The sequence below is a fragment of the Sarcophilus harrisii genome, chromosome 2 (assembly GCF_902635505.1).
Source record: "Sarcophilus harrisii chromosome 2, mSarHar1.11, whole genome shotgun sequence".
Lineage (NCBI taxonomy): Eukaryota > Metazoa > Chordata > Mammalia > Dasyuromorphia > Dasyuridae > Sarcophilus > Sarcophilus harrisii.
Window position 1 is genome coordinate 428,264,368 of NC_045427.1, and position 22,014 is coordinate 428,286,381.

The following is a 22,014-nucleotide window of genomic DNA, read 5'->3' on the forward strand; positions in this document are numbered from 1 at the left end:
TTTGGACAACAGTTTCCTTCCCTACCAAATAGAAGAGGGGTGTGTGTGTGTGTGTGTGTGTATTTTGAGCTAATCACTCTTTAAGATTCTTACTGACATATTACTCTATAGAATCACTTTTTAAAAAATTCATCTATTTATTTAGTTTAGTTTAGGCACATGCATTCATTTTTTGAATCATGAATCATGTTGGAAGAGAAAAATTAGAACAAAAGGAAAAACTACAAGAAAAAAACAAAAAAAGGTAAAAATACTATGCTTTGATCTACATTCATTCTTTCTTTCTAGATGTCATTTTTCACTCAAAGTTTATTGGAATTGCTTTGTATTGCTGAATTGCTGAGAAAAACCAGATTTATCATAGTTGATAACCATACAATCTTATTGCTGTGTACAATGTTCCCCTGGCTCTGTTTGCTTCACTCAGCATCAGTTCATGTAAATCTTTCTAGGCTTTTCTAAAATTAGCCTGTTCATCATTTTTTATAAAAGAGTAACATTCTACTATACTCACATACCATAACTTATTCAGCTATTCCCCAAATGATGGGCATCCACTCATTTTCTAAATCTCTATCACCAAAAAAAGAGTGGCTACAAATATTTAGAATCACTCTTAAAAATCACAACCCCATATAGAGTTAAATGAGATATTTATTATTCTTTTTAAAAATTTGTAAGGTCTTCAAATCTTAGCATATGTACCCCCTTCAGGGTGAATCTTTCTTTTCTGTTCCCTCTCCCCAAACTGATAGTGCAACTCCCTTAAAGTAAGTTTGTTTTAAGGACGTGGAAACTGAGTAAATGTCTATCAGGTGGAGAATGGCTGGATAAGTTATGGTATATGAATGTTATGGGATAATATTGTTCTGTAAGAAATGACCAGCAGGATGATTTCAGAGAAGCCTGGAGAGACTTACATGAACTGATGCTGAGTGAAGTGAGTACAACCAGGAGATTATTGTACATAGCAACAGCAAGATTATATGATGATCAATTCTGATAGATGTGGCTTTTTTGAACGGTGAGGTGATTCAGGCCAGTTCCAATGGTCTTGTAATAAAGAGAGTCATCTGCACCCAGAGAAAGGACTAAGGGAATTGATCACAACATGGTATTTTCACTTTTTTGTTGTTTGCTTGCATTTTGTTTTCTTATTTTTTTCCTTTTTGATCTGATTTTTCTTGTGCAGTATGATAATTGTGGAAACCTATATAGAAAAATTGCATATGTTTAATATATATTGGATTACTTCTATGGGAGGGAGTAAGGGGGAAGGAAGGAAAAAAAATTGGAACACAAGGTTTTGCAAGAGTAAATGTTAAAAGTTATTTATGTATATGTTTTGAAAATAAAAAGCTTTATTAAAATAAAAAATAACTGCTTTATTTTTTATATATTTTACAATCATGTCCTTAATTAAGCATATAACTGGTTCTTAATAAATGTTAATTGATTGACTGGTTCTTGTCATTTAGCAGAGAAAGAACTAATTAAATAAAGGGAGATTTTGCTACTGGCCCAGGGTCTTGAAATGACTTAACAATAGAGTTGGAATAGAGTTAGGTTTCCTGATTCATAGTCTACAGATCGAGTAAAAATTATACCACCTTCTGGCCAGTCATTCTAATAGTTGGCAATTATTTTTCTAGGCCTGCATGACGAAATATTTCCAGCTGGTGCTACTAACAAAATGTGCTAATAATGGTAGGTGGAGACAAGCCTTTTATAACAGAGTTTCTTAAACCTTTTCTACTTATGACCTCTTTTTGCCTGAGGAATTTTTATGTGAGCCTGAACATATAAGTATATAAACTAGGTACACAAATCAAACATTTACTGATAATAAATCGTAATTTTGTGATTCTACATTCATTTATGAGACCCTAAAAAGGATCACAAACCAGTTTAAGAAACTGGAGACTATAACACATCACAAGAAAGTACCTTCAGGATCTGTCCTTGAGCAACTCTATGTATTTGAAATCATATAATGAGGCTTTCTTTGCCATTTCACAATTTTTAAAATGGTTATTATGTGCCAGTCATCATTCTTAGTACTGAGGGTATAAGAAAAAGGACAAAAAACAATTCTAGCCCTCAAAATACTTAAATAAGTTGATGCAAGATATATACAGAATGAATAGAAACTAACCTTAAAGGGAAAGGATGTTGTTCAAAGGACTGGGAAAGGCCTCTTGCAAAAGGCAGGATTTGAACTCAATCTTGAAAGAAGCCATAGTTAAACCAATAGTCAAAAATATCAAAGCACTGAGATAACTGAAGGTAATAGGAATCAGGAAAGCCTGTCTTCAAGTCCTTCTTCTGACATATACTAGCCATGCAACTAGGATGAGACACTCGATGTTTCTATGGTCTAGGCTGTGTTTAAAAGAAGCTGTGGAAGGAGATTTGAACACAAATGAAATCATAGATTTGGGCTGGAGAGAGAGAGGGGGGGGGGGGGGGGGGGGGGAGGGAGAGAGGTAGAAAGACAGATAGAGACAGAGATAGGCAGAGACAGAGACAGAGACACACACACACAGATGGAGATAGAGACAGAGACAAAACAGGGACACACAGACAGAGAATGAGACACAGAGATAGAGAAACAGATAGAGACACAGAGAGAAGACAGAAAGACAGAGAATGAGAGAGACAGAGAGAAAAGAGATAGTGAGAGAGAGAGGCAGACATAGATATGGGTGGGGATATAGTAAAACAGGGCAGAGAGACAGAGGTGGAGAGAGATAGACAGAGATAGAAAGGTGGAGACAGAGATTCAGAGACGAATAGAGACACAGAGACAGAGAGACAGAGATTCAGAGACAGAGATAAACAGAGAGACAGAGAGAAAACAGAAAGACAGAGTGAGAGAGACAGAGAGGAAAGAGAGAGAATGTGAGAGAGAGACAGACATAGATGTGGGTGGGGGTATAGTAAAACAGGATTGAGAGACAGAGGTGGAGATAAAGATAGAAAGGTGCAGACAGAGAATCAGAGACAAATAGAGACACAGAGACAGAGAGACAAAGAAAAGAGACAGATAGAGGTGGAGACAGTAATTCAGAGACAGAGACAGAGACAAAGAGAAGAGACAGAGATAGACAAAGGTGGAGACAGATTCAGAGACAAATAGAGACACAGAGACAGAGAGACAAAGAGAAAAGACAGAGATAGACAGAGGCAGAGAAGACAGAGAGTGAGAGAGACAAAGAAAAAAAGAGGGAGAGTGTGAGAGACAAGACAGACTAAAGTGAGGATAAGTAACACAAGAGATACACAGAGAGAAGACAATCAGTCTGAGACAGAGAGAGACAATGACAAAGAGACAAAGATTCAGAGAGAAACAGAAAGAGTCACAGAGAAAAGAGAGACAGATAAAGATTGAGAGCTAGGTACAGACAGACACATGGAGAGAGAACAAAAGCAGAGACAGAGACAGAGTCAGTAAGAATAAGGGAGTGCAGTTAGTGGGCTCCCAAGTCAGGGCAGTGAAGAGTTAAGAAGGATGTTTGGGACCTCATCACCACAATCTCTTTCCTTGGTAATTCAACCCACATGGCCTGCCTGGTGACTTGTGCGCAGCTCTGGGGTCCTTGCCATGCAGTCACTGGAAGTGCTACATGGAGAGGAAGGCTACAGTTTCGGTTTTAACTTGGAATTTCCTGAACTGGGGAGGTGGAGGGCCGGGATCTGAAGTCAGAACCTTTGCTAGTGCCGGGGTTTAGCTGCCAGAGCCAGACCCATTTCAGTTTTCAGACCGCCCACCATGAAAGGAACCAGGTCTCCTGGAACAATTGGACCCTAGCCCTGGCTCCCCGAGCCCTCTCACCATGTCCTCCTCCGTGTAAATTCATGTGGCATATAAATAAACTGGCTGCAAGGGAACCCTTCATTCCTCAGAATTCCAGTCTGTCAGGGGGATCGAGTTCTTCTACAACAAGAGGACAAATACTTGGAAGAAGCAAATCCCTCTGCTGCCCACTGGGCTTGGGGACTCAGGATCTGGCCCCATATCTCACATTCACAGCTGTGGCTGCTGTTCGTGCCCAAATCTTAGAGGCCACCATGAGGTCCTTGGGGGCAGTGGGGAGGACTGGAGAAGAGGTGGGGCTGAGTTTCTTGGCCTACAGATGTGCAGAGCAAGGGGAATTCCTGGCAAAGAACCTACAAACATGTGGTCCCTTCGGAGGACTAACCTAAATAAGATGAGTTTGTCTGTATTATTTAGGACACCAATAAATTGTCTTTAGCCTACCCAAGAACAACAGATGGGGAGAAGTAGAATCTTTGGCTTGACAAAGATAGTGACACCCCTAAAGGGAACGTGACACCTGTGGTCATTTATAACCTAGTTATAGATTGCAGCAAAGCATATCCATGAGGAATGGGGCAAAGGATAGAATGAAGGCTAGCCTATTTCGGGGAAGAAGCAAAACCAACATTTTTTTGTTTGTATATATATATATATATATATATATATATATATATATATATATATAAAATCTACATGTGGAAGGGACTTTTGGGTCACAGAATTAAAGTTGGAAGGGACTTAGGAAACATTTACTTTAAACTCCTCATTTTATAGTAGAAGAAACTGAGGTTACAGTAAAGTGAAGTGACTTGCCCAAGATCATATCTGTATTGAGTGACAAAACCAAGCTATGAGCTGAAGTCCTTTAAAAAAAAAAAAAGCCCTTTCCAATAGCTCTTGACAATCTAATTTTATTGAGTTAGAAACTGAGGGAGAGAGGGACACACACACACACACACACACACACACACACACATACACACAGCAGAAGTAGAAACAGAGACAGAGACAGCAGAGATAGAGACACAAAGACATGGAGACAGAGATAGAGGATGAGAAAGAAGGAAGGAGGGAGGGAGACAAAAACAGATTGATAAGCAAGAAGAAAGATATGGAGAGAGAGAAGAGAGGGAAGAGAGAAAGAAAGAGAGAAGAGAGAGAAAGAGACAAAGAGAGAGACACATAGAGAAATAGAGACAGAGAGAAAATGAGAGAGGAAGAGATGGAGGGAGACACAGAGAGAAATAGGAATGGAGAGAAAAAAATGTAGGTAGAGAAAGACAGAATCTGTTTACCAGTATCTTACAGCAGAGCTAGAGATACACCATACTGTCTCAGTTATGGTCAGTCAGTCAGTCAGTTGGCCCACTGGGCTGGTGATGCATGAACCTTGAGCTGACCTTTTGAATAGCAGTGACAAGTCAGAGGACACTGATTTCACCAGAGGGTGAATAAACCACTTGGGAAGGGGTTGCTTTACTACTTCATTCTGCAGAAAGGCTGCCGGCCCCAGAGGTCATGCAGCTGTACTTCTTTTCTCTTGGTCTTCATGAGAAAGAAGCAAATGAGGAACAATCAGGCTATGACAGGGACTTTAAAAACAACAAGCTTGTCTGAAGGTTTCCCCAAGATCCATGCCCAGTCATCCTTGTATTCTATACTATCTGCATCTGCAGGCCTAGAAGTACATTATAATGTACTTCTATAATATAAGGAGTTAATGTCCTCAAAAGTTGAATTGAGTTTTGTAGAAAGAGCAGGTGTATGTGGATAATTCCTGGATTTGGCATCAGGAAGAATTGGAATCAAAGTTTACCTTGGACACGTATTAGCAATGTGATCATGAGTAAGTCCTTTGATTCCTGTATCTCAGTCTTCCTCAACTGCAAAATGGGAACAATTATTCCTATAGCATTTATCTCACTTTTTTAGGAGTACATGAAATAAAGTATGTTAAGATGTTACATAAACATTTGTATTTTTGTCTGTTTTCCAAATAATTCCAACTCCAGTGCCTATTTGTGATTTCTACTTTTAAGTATAAAAAATTTAGCATTTACTCTAGAAAAGCCATCCCAAATACCTTATTCCTCAGCAATGCTCATAAGAAATGACAACTGACAGGGGTTTGTTGGGGTTGGAGGAGAGGCTTTGAAGGAAAATTTTAAGATAGAGAACTTGAGACTTGAAAACTTAGCTTTGTGATTTTGGGCAAGTCAGTTTCTCTGGGTCTGTGTTCCCTCATCTCTAAATTAAGGGGGTGAGGGTAGCCAGGTGGCACAGTGGATACAGTTCTGGCCCTGGAGTCTGGGGGATCTGAGTTCATATCCAGCATCAGACACTTACTAGCTATGGGATCCCAGAAGAGTTACTATTCCTGATTGCCTCTCCCCCATCCACCAAAAAAGAATAAGGGGGTGGGATTAGTTGCCTTTTGAGGTCCCTTCTACCTCTAGCTCTATGGTCTTCTGACCTGAGGGATAGATGACCACTAAGGTACATTCAATTTTAAAATTCTATCTACACTGTTGCTCTATCAAATGATCGGATAAAACATCATTGTGGTTCATTCAGATGTTTTGCTTTGATTAAACATGGTCAGAGGTGTCCACATGAAAAGAATATGAAAAAACTTGGTTCCACAGCATCTGAAGACCCTGAAAATAAAGTTCTTGTCACAATGTCCTTGGCACCATCAAGCAGTTCAACCTTGCACAGGCATATGATTATGTGTATAAATGACTTTAAAAACATTCATTACCATCTAATTTGCTGCTGAACCCTAAGGATGATGGATCCTTACCATCTAATTTGAAGCTGAAGATTTCTTATGTATGTTACCTTTCATTATTAGAATGTAAGTTCCTTGAGAGCAACAATTACTTTGATTTTCTAATTGTGTCCCCAGTGCTTTGTACATAGTAAGTGCTTAATAAAGGCTGTTCACTCATCCATTCATTCTTTAATGCATTTATTCACATCTCCTTTCTTTTACAAGACTTATTGTTTAAACATCTTTATCCTATTTGAATGCAAGCTCTTTGGAAGCAGAACTTGTGCCATAGAGGATTTCTTCATTTGTGGTACTGAATACTATGATCTTACAACCATTGAAATGAAACACATTTAATACAAGTACCTTGAATTGTATTGTTAATAGCCTAGATTATGTGACCCAAGGTTTGTTTTTTTTAATGTTTTCTTCATAATAAACTTAATAGCTATCAACAAGCAATCATTTCAATATTCAGAGAACAAAAGTACATTATATATAAAACTATGAACTTTTGTTCTATCATTTGGTTTTTTAAAGTGCATATTAAAAATTTTAATAGTTATAAAACAACTTTTCATTTATTTGGTTTATGAAGGAAAAGAAGGAGGAGGAGGAGAAGGAGGAGGAAAGAGATGAAGACAGAGAAAGGGAGGAGGTAGGGGAGGGACAGAAGAAGGAAGGAAGGAATGAAGGAGAGATAGGGAGGGAGGGAGAGAAAAAGGGGAAGGGAGAGAGATAGAAGAGAAAGAGAGAGGGAGAGAGGTAAAAGAGAGAGGAGAGAGAGGGAGAGGGAGAGGGAGAGAGAGAGAGAGAGGGAGAGAGAGAGAGAGAATGTCGATAAACCATTTAAAAATATGTACAACCAAAAAACCCAAAAAGAGACACAAACTGGGACAATTTTGTTACATTATATTGACCATATCTTAAAACATATATCTCATTGTACAGATCTGGACCATCACTTCTTTGAAGCAATCAGGAGTTGGGCTTTATCTAGAGTCTTCTAAAGTTAAAATTTGACCCTTGATTTCTCAAGAGATCAGCTCCTCCTCTCTTGATGCTGGGATAGGACCAACAATGAATGGAGAAAGTGAGGATGGGATGGATAGAAAATGAGATGGATCCTGAGGCTCTCGACGTTGCCTGGCAGCACAATTCCCAAAGAGATGGCGCCCCATCCCTGGCATTTTATTTCCTCATTGTCGTTTCTATAGCTCCTTCCTCTCTCTATAGGTTAATGAAGACTTAAGCACTCAGTCTCAGCAGTGTGGATGTAAAAGAGCTGCTTATTGCTTGTTCCATCTCACTGACTTTTATTGTGATACTTAAGGCAAAATGGTGAACTATTACACTTCATAGCCTGCAAATAAAAGTAGAATGTTCCGAAGCAGGGGCTATAACCTCTGATCCAGTTGAAATTGCTCTAAACGTCTGAGGCTCATAATCTTGAGACAACTTGACTCAGCTCACAGGGGCCAGGGACTAGGGTGCTTTGTCAGCCCCTGACTATGATTTCTCTGAGTGATAACAGCCTCATCCTGCTTACAGTCCTGCCTACATACAGATATTAAGGGAGCATCCTTTGGTAACCATGTTTTAGCAGTGGGAGATGCTGTTAAAACCAAGATGGCTAGAAAGATTGGGGGAGGGGCAAAAGGGAAAATCTGATTCCTGGAGTTGCTGGACCAAATGCTTTCTATAGTCCCATTCTAATGATCTACTACTTTTAACAATTGTTTAACTTCTTTAATATCTTAAACCTTAGAGGACTCAGAATAGTTCAGTGGTATTAGAGGATCTAAGTTCAAATCTTTTTATCTGGGTTCTGCCAAGAAATTAAACTTCTTTCTGAGAGGGGTGTAGTGGGATATAGCATGAAACAGAAGATAATAGTTAGAAGGTTGAATCCAAACCCTATCTTAGGGCCTCAGTTACCTCATCTTTAAAATGAAGAGCCTGATTTCTAGACTCCTTGAAGAAGAAAGGGGGGGGAAGAGAGAGAGAGAAGAGAAAGAAAGAGAGAGAAAGAGAAAGAAAGAGAGAGGGGAGGGATATGACTAGATAATCTTTATAGATGGAGGAGGAAATGGCAAACTATTGTCTTTGCCAGGAAAACATAAAATGGGATCATGAAAACTCAGATGTGACAACTGAACAATGACAACAAATTCTATAGTATCAGATGTATATAAACCTATAATGCTAATAAATAGCCCTATGTGGAGTAACATCAAGTGGGGGGAGAGGGAGGGGACAAGAACTGATTCTGAAGTTAAAGGACCTGAATTCAAATCCTTGTTCTATTTAAAAAATAATTTTATTGACTCTTTTTGATATTATGTCTTCCCATGTTTCTCTAAATTAATCAACTTTACTCTGAAGTGGTATAATTCACCTAATTTCTCTCAATTTCATTTTCCCATCTATAAGACAGAAGATAATAATGGTCTCATTATCTCTAAAATCCTTTCCATCTCAAAATCTATGTTTCTTATGGGTAGCAAGGGGTGGATCAGTGATCAACTTAAATCCCAAGCCTTGCGTTCCAAATTTTCCCTCTCTCCCTTCCCTCCATCCTCTCCCCTAGCCAGCAAGTAATACAATATACGTTAAATAGTGCAATTCTTCAAAACATATTTCCACATTTATCATGGCACACAAGAAAAATTAGATCAAAAAGGAAAAAAAATGAGAAAGAAAACAAAAAACAAGCAAACAACAGCAAAAAAGGTGAAAATAAAGATGACAGGAAAAAATAATGATGATTGTTGGAGGGGATGCGGGAAAACTGGGACATTGATGCATTGTTGGTGGAGTTGTGAACGAATCCAACCATTTTGGAGAGTAGTTTGGAACCATGCTCAAAAAGTTATCAAACTGTGCATACCCTTTGATCCAGCAGTGTTACTACTGGGATTATATCCCAAAGAGATTATAAAGAAGGGAAAGGGACCTGTATGTGCACGAATGTTTGTGGCAGCCCTTTTTGTAGTGGCTAAAAACTGGAAACTGAATGGATGTCCATCAGTTGGAGAATGGTTGAATAAATTGTGGTATATGAAAATTATGGAATATTACTGTTCTGTAAGAAATGACCAACAAGGATGATTTCAGAAAGGCCTGGAGAGACTTACACGAACTGATGCTGAGTGAAATGAGCAGGACCAGGAGATCATTATATACTTCAACAACAATACTATATGATGACCAGTTCTGATGGACCAGGCCATCCTCAGCAACGAGATCAACCAAATCATTTCTAATGGAGCAGTAATGAACTGAACTAGCTATGCCCAGAAAAAGAACTCTGGGAGATGACTAAAAACCATTACATTGAATTCCCAATCCCTATATTTATGCATACCTGCATTTTTGATTTCCTTCACAAGCTAATTGTACAATATTTCAGAGTCTGATTCTTTTTGTACAGCAAAATAACGTTTTGGTCATGTATACTTATTGTGTATCTAATTTATATTTTAATATATTTAACATCTACTGGTCATCCTGCCATCTAGGGGAGGGGGTGGGGGGGTAAGAGGTGAAAAATTGGAACAAGAGGTTTGGCAATTGTTAATGCTGTAAAGTTACCCATGTATATATCCTGTAAATAAAAGGCTATTAAATTAAAAAAAAAAAAGGTGAAAATACTATGATGGGATCCACATTCAGTTTCTACAGTCCTCTGAGGTGCAGATGGTTTTCTCCATCACAAATCTATTGGCATTTCCCTGAATCACTTGATTGTTGAAATGAATCACGTCCATCAGAGATGATCACCACATAATCTTGTGATTACTATGTACAATGTTTTCTTGGTTCTACTCATTTCACTTAACATCAGTTCATGTGAGGCTCTCCAGGCCTTTCTAAAATCATCCTCCTGATCAATTCTTACAGAACAATAATATTCCATAACATTCATATACCATAACTTATTCAACCAGTCCTCAACTGATAGACATCCACTTAGTTTCTAGCACCTTACCACTACAAAAAGGGCTGCTACTAACATTTTTGCACAGGTGAAACCCAGAACTTCTAACTCAAAGCCAGAACTTTTTCCAAATGGGAAGTTTTAACTTCCATGATGTCTTACATCCATCCCTTTCTTCCCATTTATGAGCCACTCCCCTTATTTGGGCTCTGATCATCTCTGGCCTGGAGTATTGAAATGGCCTCCTAACTGTTCTCTCTGCCTCCATTCCCCTTTTTCTAATCCATCTTTCACAAAACTAACAAAATGTTTGTTATAAAATCACAGCTCTGAACACATCATTTTCTTGGTCAAGAAGTTCTTATGAACTACAGAGTAAAATACCCTTTCTCTGAGTGGCAAGAAAAGCTCTTAGCAATCCCAGCTCCCACCTATCTTCCCAGATTGATTTGGCATATGGCTCTCAACACTCTACATTCTAGCTAAATGAGCCACTTGCTGTTACTTATATTGAAAAATCTACTTTCCTCCCTGTCTTAAAGATGCTACCATTTCCCCTCTGAACAACCCCCATCCTCACCCTCATCCCAATGCCTTCCAGTCTCATCTGGGACTTGGAATTCTAAGTTCTCTTTAAAACATAGCTCAAGGGTCACTTCCTAAACCATTTCTCCTCAGCCCCTTCTAGTTGCTAATGGCCTTCTGAAATTGCTTTGTATTCACTCTGGATGTACTTTGTCTTTATTGAGTGTTTCTACCATTTCCCCGTAGTCCAATGTAAACTCCCTAAGTGGCTTTAGCCTTGTCTCTGCCACCCCAGCAAAGAGTACATACAATGCCCTGTGCAAATAAAAATAATAAATGCCAGCATTTGTTTAATGGTATACGTTTTGCAATGTGCTTCTATGCACAATGACATCAGATCTTCCCAATTATCTTTATCAGATAGGTATTATTATTATTCTCATTTTGCATGAAGAAACTGAAGGTGGGAGAGGTAGAGGGACCTGTCCATGGTTACATTGTTGTTACATTGTTGCTTTTCATTGTTTTCATTGTTGTTTTCATTCCTGTCCAAGTCCCAATTTGGAGTTTTCTTGGCAAAAATAATGGTTTGCTATTTCCTTCTCCATTCCATTTCCTTCTCCAGCTCATTTTATAGATGAAACTGAGGCACACAGTGTCTCACAGTGTGTCACACAACTAGTAAATGTCTGAAGCCACATTTGAACTCAGGAAGATGAGTTTTCTGGACCCCTGGCCCACCACTCTATCTACTATAACAGCACTAATCTATAGATGAAGAAATTAAGGGTGAGAGAGGTCAAGTGATTTGATTAAGATCACACAGCTATAAAACATCAAAGGTAGTGATTTAAACTCAAGTCTTCCTGATTCCAAGTTTATTTCTCTAGCTCAATACAGGGTTTGTTTGATTTTTAATACATTTTTATTGCATTGGGTATTGAATTTAAATTTTTCTGTGGATGAAAAAAGAAATCAATCGCCTATTGGGGAAAACTTCTGGTGATGATCCTCTCTGTCTTGGTCCTTGAATGATATAAAAGGCTTGTTGCTGGATCAGTGCAAGATAGTAGTAGTAGCCTGGGTAGACTTCAGCAGTAGCAGGGTTACTCTACACACAGGAGACATCAAGGGAAACCTGATATGAAATTCTGAAGCATTGCTATATAAAACGCACTCAAAAACTCAAAGTCTGAATCCAAAGAGTACTATTGTCACTGTGTAGGTGAATGTCATCTCTTCCAGGAGGATATAAGCTCATAGATGGTGGGATCTACTTTCATTCTTGTCTTGCTATTCTCAGTGTTGTACTCATATTCAGTACTTAGTATCTTTGTTGTTTCTGCTCTTGATGATGATGCAGAGAGGCTAGGTTATATTTCTCTAAAAGGAGTCTATAAAATATTCTTCACTCACCTTGTAGTACAGGAAATAGTTATGAATAACCTCAGGTGTTCCCTTGTTCTAAAAGGCTGTAATGATACAGGCGTGAAAGAAAAGGAAAAAAAAAAAACAGAAAAAAAAAAAAAAACAACTTTTGGATGCCAATTGCTGCCTTGTTTCCTGGAGATCTTCATAAGCACAAAAAACAAGATCATTTTAATGAATGAGGTACAATATAAATGTGTTCCTTCCCACCCCCCTCTCTATGTTTGTGTCTCTGTGTTTGTGTGTGTCTTCTCCTTTTCTTCCTCCGTTTCCTTCACTGGAATATGTAAGTGGGTCTTAGAAGTAATGGTGGCAGTTGCTAAAATCCCTAACTTAATTATCTTCCACTCTAGAAGTATGTACAACAAAAGGTTAATAATAAAGAAAACACACTCACAAGAAAGCTTCCAATCCCTCCTCTCCCTCCATCCCATCTCTTCAGAGAGTGGTTCTTGAGACTGGAAGCAAGGAATATTAAAGGCATCAGCCTGAGCCGAGACAAGTGTATAAGAGATCCATGGAAGGAGAAAATCAGCAGGAACTTTAAGGAAAAATAATAGTGTCTTCATAAATGAGCACAATCAAAACAAATAAATTAAATAATTCATGAGCACCAACCATCAAAATCTCCCTCTCTCCCAGAAACTGCAAAGTAGGAAACAGCAAAAGGAAAGGGGGAGAGGGGTATATGGCAATAGGATTTAAAGTGAGAGGGGATCTTAGCTCAAGCCAGCAAGCAGTATGCTAGAGCCAGGGCAAACCAGCTGAGGAGAGCCGATTTGTTATTTTCAGTGTAAGAATTCAGCTATAAATCAGGACTTGATTTATTGTTTGTTGACTGTTGAGACTTAAGAAAATAATTATTTCTTCATGTTAATAATGCAAATTAAACTGGAAAATGTGTACTTTTTTTTTTTTTTTTGGACAGCTGGTTGTTCAACATTTACCAGTACACTCCCACCCTAGCTCAGCTTGTCATTTTTTTCAAGGGATTTATTGAGTGTAAAGCTGTACTTACCTGTGCATGGCAGCCTCCCCTTGGTAAAATGGAGACTCTGTAGTGTGGAGATTGTCCTTTTGTCATCCTAACTCCAAAGCCTGAATCTTGCATGAAATAAAGTAGGTATCTAATTAATGCTTGTTACTTGATGGATGGGATTCAATACTCACATTCAGTTAAAAAAAAAAAAAAAAAAACTGAGGTGGGGGAAGGAAGGGAAGTACCTTTTCCAAGGTCATATAAAAAAATAAAGATTAGATCCATAATTTGAACCCAGGTTTTCTGATCCTAGTACGTGGTCTGAAGTGAGGAAGACCTGAGTTCAAATCCACCTTCAGACACTCACTAACTGTGTGACCTGGACAAGTCACTTATCCCTGCTTGCATCTATAAAATGAGTTGGAGAAGGAAATGGAAGAGCTCTCCAGAAAATCTCAAATGGGTCACTGAGTAGAATGCAACTGAAATGGCTGAGCAACATCACTTTCTGCTTATATCTATTGTTCTTCTCACCACACCATATGCCAATTTTAAAATATCAACAACAAAAAGGAAAAAAAAAAGTAGCTTATGGCCCTACTACTCTGGTCTGTTTTCTTGCTCACCTGTAAGAAACAGGGAAGCATCAAAAGACATCTGTGGTGGTTCCCAGGATAAAAGCAATTTAACATTCCATCAGACTGCCTCAGTGACTATTCTCTCCCCTAACACAACCCAGGGCTATTTGCTGGAGGCAAGGGAGGAGATTCGGGGAGGATGGGAAAGCTGCTCTGTGACCCAACTGCTCCACAGCCCTGGCTGGCAGCCAAAAGGAATCTAGTTTCTCTTAAAGCAAGGCATTTCCCCCACCCCACCCCTTCCCCCATCCTCCTGTCTTGCCTATTCTCTCCTTTCATGGTAATGAGCCCTTTAATCTATTAGGGAAATGGAGAGCTTCACTGGTGCTGCTCTTTATTTCTGATCCACATTTCCTCCCTTTCTTCCTCTCTCTATTTCTTTTGAGGTTAATTTATCTGATTACATGCAACGCACTGCAGCCGTGTTAAGACACCAGCCGAGTTTCCACTTGGAGGCTGGGAGAAAAGATTATCATTAAAACGTGACTTCCATCCACTCAGTTGAAATTACTATTGATTGCCAAAGAAAAATATTTGTGCTGTGAAGCTGGGAGCTATGATGTTGAACCATATTAACATAATGTTAGCATAGCTACGGGTGTTTAGTAGCACGCAATCAGATTTGAAATGAACGTTGATTATAGATTGAGATTAATGTTCACATATTCATAGGAACACAATGAAAAGAGCAATTTCTTTTCTACTACAGATCAATGGTTTCCCCATTCAATTATACAGCTGTAATAATTGCATTATGCTGAAATATTTCTTAATGGCCTATTTCTTTCCTTTTGTATGTTGTGTGTATGAGATCTTTTGTCGGTGATAGCTTCTGAAGCCCGAGGACAGCATAAGATGTTTTAATCACTGGTGCAGTTTTGCAAGCTTTGACCAAGCCCATAATTTTCCCCTTTCCCCTTCTCTGCTCTCCTCTCTCATTACCAACCAGGAAAAAAAAAATCATCACTTTTCACCTGCGTGATTGAGATGTATGAGTTGGCCCCAATGTACTTCCTCCCTGGTGCTGAGCAGGAGGGCTGGCCCAGATCCTCAGAAAGGGCTCCTCTGGCAAAGGCCTTCAAACAGGGCAACTATTCCTAGATTGTTCTCTTGTTTGTGTTCCTCCACCATCTGGGGAAAAAATAGTCCCTACTCAAAAACTCGTATTATTTTCTTGAGGTATAGTAAGGATTCTATAGAAATACAAAAATATAAATGAGGGCTTATGTGCTTGTTCTTGCCTTTAGTAATTTTTTTTTTTTTTTGGTAATTTACTGGGACTCAGTTTTGATAGTTTGAGATTAAAATTGTCTCCTTATATGAATATAATTGAAGCCTTCCTCTCCCCCTCCCCCCATCCCATTGCTTGAGGAAGAGACTTTTGATTGATCAGGGGGAAGAAAAACTCTTCGCTATTTATAGGATCATAGATTTAGATCCCCAATTTCACAGATGAGGAAGGTGAAAGCTAGAAATTTAAGTAATTCACTCAATTCACTTTAGTGGCAAATTAATAAATGACAGCAGCAGGATTAGAACTCAGGTCTTTTGGCTCCAAATCTAGCCTTCTTTTTCACTATTTCATCTTGTCTCCTGCTCATTTATTGATTCACTAATTCATATAGCATACACTAAACAAGTATGTACAGATATATACAAGTATATACAAAACAGGCCACCATGTGGGTGAGGATCTGTGAAGAATAAAAAGGTATTCAAGATTTAATGTCCTTGCTTTCAAATGCCCAACCCTTTTGATACTTTGCTAGCTCTCCTATGTGGGAGAAAAAAGCCCTTTATCTCTTAGTGGGTAGGAATTGAATTTCAGGAGTCTTTTTTTTTTAATGGAGAAGAGGTAAATTAAATGAAAGAGGGAGGGAGAGGTGAAAGATGAATGTTATAAATTTGTGAAACTCAGGTTAAAGAGTCAATCATATTCTTTTTGAGACTGGATAATATTCCAGAATGGAGGTGGGATGGAGGGATGTGGGGGATTAAGCATCAAAAAGAAGAGGTATTGGTGCTGTCCTGAATGCATGAGCAACAAGCACAGGAAGCCTGAAAAGTAAGAATTATATCCCTTTGGGACACAGAACAAGGACCAAAGTCCCAAAACAGAAAAAATATAAATGGTGTTTTTCAATTTAATTGAACTTTTAAAAGCATTTTTCAAGAATAAATTGTGGCTGGGAGTGTTAGGGCATACTTATAGTTCTGATTACTGGAAAGATAGGCTCTCGGAGCCCTTGAATTCTGAGCTAAAGTGGACAGTGTCCACTTTGGTGTCAGTATAATATAGGGAGTCTCTGGGAATAATAGGAGTGGGACACACAGAGGTTCCTAAGAAGAATGGAATCTGGCCTAGGTAGGAAACAAAACAGGTCTAAGTTCCCATTGTAATCAATAGAGGGATTGATTGGTGCTGTTCAGTCCTGACTCTTTGTGATACAATAGAGACCCAATAATAAAGATACTGGAGTAGTTTGCCTTTTACCTTTCAGGCTCATTTGACAGATGAGGAAACTGAGGCAAACATGGCTAAGTGACTCGCCCAGGATCACACAATTAGTAAATGTCTGAAGCCAGATTTGTTGGAAAAGGGGTCTTCTTGACTCCAGGGCCAGATTCTATCCACTATACCCCTTAACTATGTTGCCTCTAGCCTGGGGTGAGATAGAGCTAGCTACTTTTAAAAAATATCCTATTATGTACATGGATCTGAGCTCATTGTTGAGGATATAAAAATAGAAATGAGACAGTCCTTGCTCTCAGAAAACTTAGAATCTAACTTGAGGGGAAATACACAAAAATAGCACATAAAGGAAATTAAAATAACAAAGAAGATTCCTGGTAATTGGTTGCAAGAAATTCATAGAGAAAGAGTAGTAGTGAGAGGATATGTCAAGAATGCTTCATAGAGGATGTACTGAGGTGGACTTTGAAGAAGGGAAGGACTCAATAGATGGAAGTGAAGGAATAGAGTCCTTTTCAAATATAAAAGCAAAGGCACAGAGATTAGAAGAGGAACAATGAGAACAGGGGACAAGGAGTAGGTCAGTGTTACTAGAATTTAGGATATGAATTGTATGAGATCAGACTGGAAACATAGGGAGAGAGTTAAATTGTGGAGGCCTTTGGATGTCAGAGAGTTTACATTTTATTTGTAAAATAGTGAGAAGGCATAAAAGTATTTGCCTAGGCAAACAACTAAAGCAGTGTATTTTGAAGATTATGAGAATAAAGAAATTAAAAAAGAAGGAGATCATTTGTACACTAAAGGTAGGAGATGGGAAGGTTGACCAGTCAAGGTATAGAGATGATCGTGAAAGATAAAATGAGCAATTTTGATTACAAAATCAATGCAGAAAGAATGAAAAGGGAAACAAGCAACTGGAGAGGGAAAACTTTGCAGCAAATTTCTCTGATAAAAGTCAGAGATCCAAAATATATAGGAATCAATAAAAATATATAAGAATAAGAATCATTCCTCAATAGATAAATTGTCAAAGAATATGAACAGCTAGTTTTCAAATGAATAAATGTACAATGTAATCCACAATCATTTGGAAAGAAAATATTCTAAATAATTGCTAACAACTTCAAATCAAAGAAACTCTAAGGTTCTAACTTATTCTAATCAGATTATCAAAAAATTTTTTTAAAAAAGGAAAATTGTGAGTGTTAAATAAGTTAGAACAGTAAAGGTATATTTATTCTCTTGGTAATATGAAAGAAATAAACATTTCTTAAATACCTACTATGCACACAACATTTTTACAAATATGTCATTTAATCCTTTGATTACCTGAGTTACTTTGGAAGGTAGATGCTATTATTATTCCCATTTCACAGATGAGGAAATGGAAGGAAATAGAGAACAAATGACTTGCCCAGGGTTACAAGCTATTAAATGTCTGAGGCTGTATTTGAAGTTAAGTCTTCCTGCCTCTAGAATCAGCACTCTATTTACACAATCTATCTGCCTAATCAATTGGTCTAAACATTTTGAAAAAAAAATTGAAATATATTTATGATATCAATAAAATGTACAGAAATAACATTACTAGGCAAATGTCCCAAAGAGGTCAAGAAGAGAAGGAAAGGATCCATATGTACAAAAATATTTATAGTAACACTTTTTTTTTGTTGTAAAACTTTGAAATGAAGTAGTTACCATAAATTGGGGAACAGTTGAATAGATAATACTATGGATGTTATGCACTATTATTAATATTATCATAAGAAATCATGAAAATTACAGATAAAAAAACTGACAAGACATATAAATTGCTGCAAAAACTGCTAAGACTTATAAATTGTGAGCAGAACCAGGATAATGATTTATATAATGACTACAATAAAAAAGTTTTTGAGGATCTCTTATCAAAACAGTGACTAGTCATGACCTCAAAAACTGTTGGTAAAGTGTGCTTTCTTAGAGGCCTATCTGTCTCCTTGGTTCCGAGAGCTCCTGCCGTTAGTCCTTTGCCTCTGCCAGCTTCTGCCTCTAGCTCCCTCCGAATGTCTCCAAATCCAAAGGTTTGTGCTTCAACCTCCAGCCAGCACAAAGGAAGAAAATAGAAAGAATCTGTCTCCTACTCCAAGAACTTCTAGTGGGCTTCTCCTTTCTGGTTCTGACAGCTCCTCTTTATATATCCCACACTGAGTGTACACCAGTCATTATATCACTAGGAAACCATTATTTGTTGTAGTATTAAATCAATACTAAGCTAGATTTAACCATTGTCTCCTCAATTCCACTTACTTAGCACCTTGTAAGAATCCTAACATCTCCCACTTTCTTTTGTTTTTAGAATATAGGTGATCATGACCTCTGGACTTCTAAGGAGGTGAGAACCCAAAAAAAGAAGGTGATCATGCCTTCCCTGACTGCTCAAAAAAGGGATGAAAACATCATAAAAAGGAGGTGATCACGCTCTCCCTGACATATCAGGAAGGGAGATGAAAACACCAAAAGAAATGGGAAATCAAATCAGATTAGCGGGTTTCTGAAGGGGCTCACTTGAAACAGGTATACATAAATCCACCAATATGGAAGGTATTACACATAATTACATAAATTATATAAGCACATAGCAATATAACACAGTCTAGTAGTGCTGTAACAAATAACATGAATCAACATGAGGAATTATACATGTCCATAAGTCCTAGAAATAGTACAAAAGAAATCTATTGTCCATTACTTCATGTGCCAGGAATCTAATAATTCCTGAAAGTTTTGAAGTCCTGCAATAGTCTCATCTTATGTTAGGGAATCCAATGATTCCTGATGGTTTTCAAATCCTGCAACAGTCTTTATCAACAATTTTTCATCTCAGGGAATCCAATGATTCCTGTAGATTTTGTTCTTAGGTCTTCTTCTTTGTTTTGAGGTTTTTCTCTTTTTCCATCTCTCTCCAGGTGTTTGTTGGCTTCCATCTGATTCCTTCTCCATCTGTACAGATATAAGCAAACTCTTTCTCCTAAGCAGTTAACCTAATTCCCTTCTATTTACCACTTTCTAGATCTCTCATCATCTGGCAATTACATTGGAGCTGTTTGCACTGGACAATGTCCTGTTGATTTAAAAAGCCTGTATTCTTCCCAATTGTAATCCCTTTCTACTATCTGATTGTTTTTCTGTTGGTTGATCATGTAATCCCTTTCTGCCATGTGATTACTTTTTTGCTGATGGATGACATCAGAGTGCTGACCTTCTAAAGACTCTCTGGGTATAAATTCAGCTGCAATCATGCCCCAGCTGTCTTTTGCTTTTTATTACCTACCTTCCATCTTGTTTTGGGACCAGATTTGTGCTTTCATTTCTATAGGGAACACAATGAAAAAAATTAATTCTACCACTTCTACCTGTTCTACAATATGAAATCTTAGAGAGTTATCTGGTGTCATTGAGATATCACCTAATTCAATCAGGGTAAAACTATCAGTATGTATTAGAGTTAGAACTTGAACCTTGGTCTTCCTGATTTGGAGATGTGAAGGGAGGGTCTCTGTCCATTGTCATATTGTCTCTTGAGAGTCTATATTGTGTAGTAAAAAGCCCTTCATGGAAATTCAGTTCCCTACAATTCATATCCATTGAAATCAATAACAAGTAGTTGTGGTTTGCATAAATGGAGTTACTTTATTGCACAGACTTTTTTTTTTAAGAGTAAATCTATTGCCCTATGTTCACCTAGAAGCTTTTTCAGCTGCTAGTATCTTATGGAAATGGAAGATTTTATTTTATATCTTAGTTTGATTTCTAAGATTTTCTCAGAAATAATTATGTTTGGATAAATTCACAGAGATGTTCCTCTTGGGTCATTCAGACAAAGTACTAGAGGACACTTGAGAGTTAATTCTGATCCTGAGTACCAGTAAGCACATCCATGATCTTCTGCTCATGTATCTTTCTCATAGCTTCATTAAAGGATTCTTGGCTGTACTAATCTTACCAGTGAAGAAACCATAAGGATCTCTCTGCTCCTGTTCTTCATCTGCCTAGTCCATGCAGTGCTTTTTCTATCTGCTTCCCCAGGACTGATTCTCTGGCATTTCACACCTGTTTTTCTGAGTTGGGTCATAAGGAACTTATCAGAGGAGTCTTAATCGTTCCCAACATGTAGCATTTCCTCCAGATTACTTTTCTGGGATGTGGACATTTCCAAACAAACTCTATGGAGAATGCTCTCATTCTTTCTTCTGGTCCATTCCTATCATTGTTGCTATTTTGAACCTGGTTTCATTGAAGTGAAATACAAGTGCATGAAAGATTTAGGTTTTGAAGAGACTTTAAAGATCATTTAGACCAGTGGTTTTCAAACTTTTATTCCCAGTATATCTTTATACTATTAAAAATAATTGAGGATCTGTCCAAAGAGTTTTCATTTATGTGGGTTATATTTAATATTGATGTTTACCCTATTAGAAATAAAAACTAATGTTGAATTTGTAGATCCTCTAAATGGGTTTCAGAGAACCCCAGGATATGCTGGACTATCCTTTAAGAATACTTTATTTAGACCAAATCCCCATAAATTGTATATCCAGCTTCCAAGCCCATGTCTTCTGATTGAAAATCTAGGACTCTTTTCATTCTTCTACTGAGATGATGCTAACAGTGATCTTTTCACTAGTCTGGGCCTTACCTCTAAAAATAGATTTTTTTAGTACTTTAAAAGACAGGAACAGACTTGTCCATCATCAGGACCTAGCACAGCATCTTAGGATATAATAGGTGCTTTACAAATATGAATTGATTGATTGAGAAAGTGGTCCTTCTATGGTGAATCTGACAACAAATACCTTTGCAGCCTTAGAGTTCCCAAAAAAGGATAAATAAATTATAAGAAGAAAGGGAAGTAAAATGATATTCCCTTCCAAACTGGAAAAATTGAGATTAAGATGATTTGGTGGAAATTCATAACTTTAGCAAGGTAATAGACAAGTATGTATAGTCTTGTATATCTAATCACAGAATAGTACATTTAAAAGGGTAACTGAAATTTGAAAGGAGAATTTTTGGATCAGATGAGAGGAAGTCAATTCTAACAATATTTATGAGAATCTAAAAATTTCTACCTCAAGAGGTAGTGATATGAATATAAGCTGATAGTACAAGTAGCTTCCTAATAAAACTTAGATAAATTCACAGATAACAGATCTATATTGTGTTGTTCAGACAAGTTATATTGGATATTTATAGGTTAATTCCAACTTATGAGTACTAATAAAAAAATTCATGCTCTCTAGTAGTGATAGACCTACTAGTTTAGTAATGATAGACTTATAAAATAAAAAATTCTCAGCTGGATCAGATCAAGATTTGGTGAGAATTGGTAAGGATTCAAAGATTACTTTTATTTCATTCTTAATGTCACATAAGAAGAATTTGAAATGTAGGAA